General features: G+C 54.3%; 1 pseudogene; it reads left to right on the forward strand.

Annotated features, from left to right (window-relative positions):
• The first annotated feature begins 638 nt into the window (after nt 1-638).
• On the forward strand, nt 639-1,553 carry LOC138065147 (olfactory receptor 14C36-like; annotated as a pseudogene).
• The last annotated feature ends 1,323 nt before the right edge of the window (nt 1,554-2,876 follow it).

Here is a 2,876-nt window from a genome sequence, read left to right on the forward strand (position 1 = left end):
GCAGAGAAAGGGAGGTGAGTTTGGAGAGCTGTGCTTTGCAGGTGGACACCACTGCCAGCACAGGCCACGTTCCTTTAAAGGTAACTTGTGGTTGAGCTTGTCCTCTAGCTGAGAGAGGTGCTCACCCAAGGCAGCTGGCACTGGGACTGCTGTGGAGACCAGTGTGCTGGCTCTGTCCTGGGGCACAGGGAGAGCTTGTGCCTCTCAGGGCTCACTAGTCTTCACCCTGGGAGCAACGGAAAGGCTGCCTATTCCTACTCTGCAGAGCAGACAAAGAAGCAAACAATCCCCCTAGCATTGAAGCTGTTGCTTTTGTGCTCCAAATGCCTCCAAACTGCATGTGAAGATGTTCAACAGACTTCCTACACTCCAGCAGCACTGACCCCTCTGCAGCCTGCAGGCACACGTCCCGGCTCCTCATGGCTCACGCAGCCAGCCCAAGCTGCAGCTCCAGACAGGGAGCTGAGTGAAGGTCCTGCCTGGGAGAAAAGCAGTCTGTGTGTGTGTGTGTGTGTGTGTGTGTGTGTGTGTTGGGGGGTGTCTGTGAGAAAGAGAAAGAGCTGTGAACAAAGTCGTCTCTCCTGACTTGTCCCTGTCTTTTCCTCCTTGCACAGTCCCATGTGCCTGGAGGGAATACCATGTCCAACAGCAGCTCCCTCAATGAGTTCCTCCTCCTGCCTTTTGCGGAAACCCGGCAGCTGTAGCTCTTGCACTTCTCGCTCTTCCTGGGCATCTACCTGGCTGCCCTCCTGGCCAATGGCCTCATCATCACCGCCGTAGCCTGCGACCACCACCTCCACACCCCCATGGACTTCTTCCTCTTTAATCTCTCCCTCCTCAACCTGGCCTCCATCTCCACCACTGTCCCCACATCCATGGCCAATTCCCTCACGGACACCACGACCATCTCCTACTCGGGATGCACTGCCCAGGTCTGCTTTACTATTTTCATTTCAGCCGAGTATTCTCTTCTCACAGTCATAGCCTATGACCACTACGTTGCCATCTGCAGACCCCTGCACTATGGGACCCTCCTGGGTGGCAGCAGAGCTTGTGTCAAAATGGCAGCAGCTGCCTGGGGCAGCGGCTTTCTCAATGCTCTCCTGCACACTGCCAACGCATTTTCAGTACCACTCTGCCAAGGCAATGCTGTGGAGCAGTTCTTCTGTGAGATCCCCCAGATCCTCAAGCTCTCCTGCTCACACTCATACCTCCGGGAAGTTGGGCTTCTTGTGGTTAGTGTTTGTTTAGGCTTTGGGTGTTTTGTTTTCACTGTGCTGTCCTACTTGCAGATCTTTACAGTTGTGCTGAGGATCCCCTCCGAGCAGGGCCGGCACAAAGCCTTCTCCATGTGCCTCCCTCACCTGGCCGTGGTCTCCCTGTTTGTCAGCACTGGCATATTTGCCTACCGGAAGCCCCCGTCTGTCTCCTCCCCACCTCTGGATTTGGCCATGTCTGTTCTCTATGTGGTGATGAACTCTCTCATCTACAGCCTGAGGAACAGGGAGCTCAAGGATGCACAGAAGAAACTGGTTCAACAAGTACAATGTTAGCACCAATAACCATCCCATGTGCCTCCACTCATCATTCACAGGACATTTGACATCAAGGCCTTGTGTTGCTCATTTCTTTTTTTTTCTTACTTTGCTCTGATACATTTTTGTGAAAAACAAAAAGTTGGGGTTCGTGCCACTTCTCCTCTGGGATCTTTCATTTCAATCTGACCCAGAGACCGTGTTGAAGCAGGAAGCCTGGCTTCCTGCTTCCTCAGCAGAGATGGGGGAACCTCAGAGTCCACTAGTCTGAGCTCTCTTGGATGCCCTCAGGGCAATGAGAATTTCCCTTTGCAGTGTCTCTTTTGGCACTGACAGCAAGGGCGCTCAGGGGCACAGAGTCAGGCTCAGACGAGGACAGACAGGATGAGACCATGGGTCTCATGTCCATTAGGAGAGCTCAGCTTCCCTGGCCACAGGCAGGGTGTGAACTCGCACCTCTCTCCCTTCCCTCTTCAGTGCTCCAGTGCTCATAGTGGAGCGGGAGTGGAGTGGAGGGGAGGAGAGCCTTGATGCAGCCAGTGGGGACAGACCAGGTGCTCCTCAGAACCATCCCCAAACTTCCCACTGGGCATCCTTGCTGCAGCCTTTGCATGGAGACACGGCCACCAACAGCAGCAGGAGTTTCCTCTTCGCAAAGACTCTTCTCCTCATTTCCACAAAGTCCTGCTGTGCTCTGATGTGTGTATATGGCCTAAGTGCTCTCGTAACGTGGTGCATTCCTGAGATCACAGGAAGGACCAGGCCTTGCACCCATATGGCTTCCAGAATAACATTTCCATAATAAAAGGGGATCTCCTCTGTGACGCGCCTGAAGTCAGGCTTTTTGTCACAAGATGAAGTCGAAAATATGCTCAAGGGAATGCACCACTAAAGGGCTTGGTGTTCTATTTGGGTACTCCCTGGGCTCTGGGTCGTGAGCTCAGAGACTCCATGTGATATGTTAGGGACCAAGAGCTGGATCCAAGGCTCATTTCCTGGTGTCCAGGGCCGGAAAGATGGGGAACGGTCTCTGAACTGCCTGCCTGGGGCTGTCCCACAGGTGACAGTGCTGATGACAGATGCCAGTCCTTCTGGAGGGGCACTGAAGCCCTCAGGAGAGATCAGGGGATCTCCAGGGACAGCATGTGCCTGGGGATGGGCACTGAGCAGCTTCGAGCAGCTTTGGGCCGTTGCTGGCAGAACACCTGACCAGCCTTGCCTCCTCCTGCAACGGCTGGCTGGAAAGAGCCAGCCTGGGCTCCCTGAAAACATGGCCAATGCCCAGCTTGCCCTTCTTCCACTCTTTTCCTTCTCCCCCTTGCCTGTGTTGCCTTCTGCTGC

The sequence above is a fragment of the Struthio camelus genome, unplaced genomic scaffold, assembly GCF_040807025.1.
Source record: "Struthio camelus isolate bStrCam1 unplaced genomic scaffold, bStrCam1.hap1 HAP1_SCAFFOLD_120, whole genome shotgun sequence".
Classification (NCBI taxonomy): domain Eukaryota; kingdom Metazoa; phylum Chordata; class Aves; order Struthioniformes; family Struthionidae; genus Struthio; species Struthio camelus.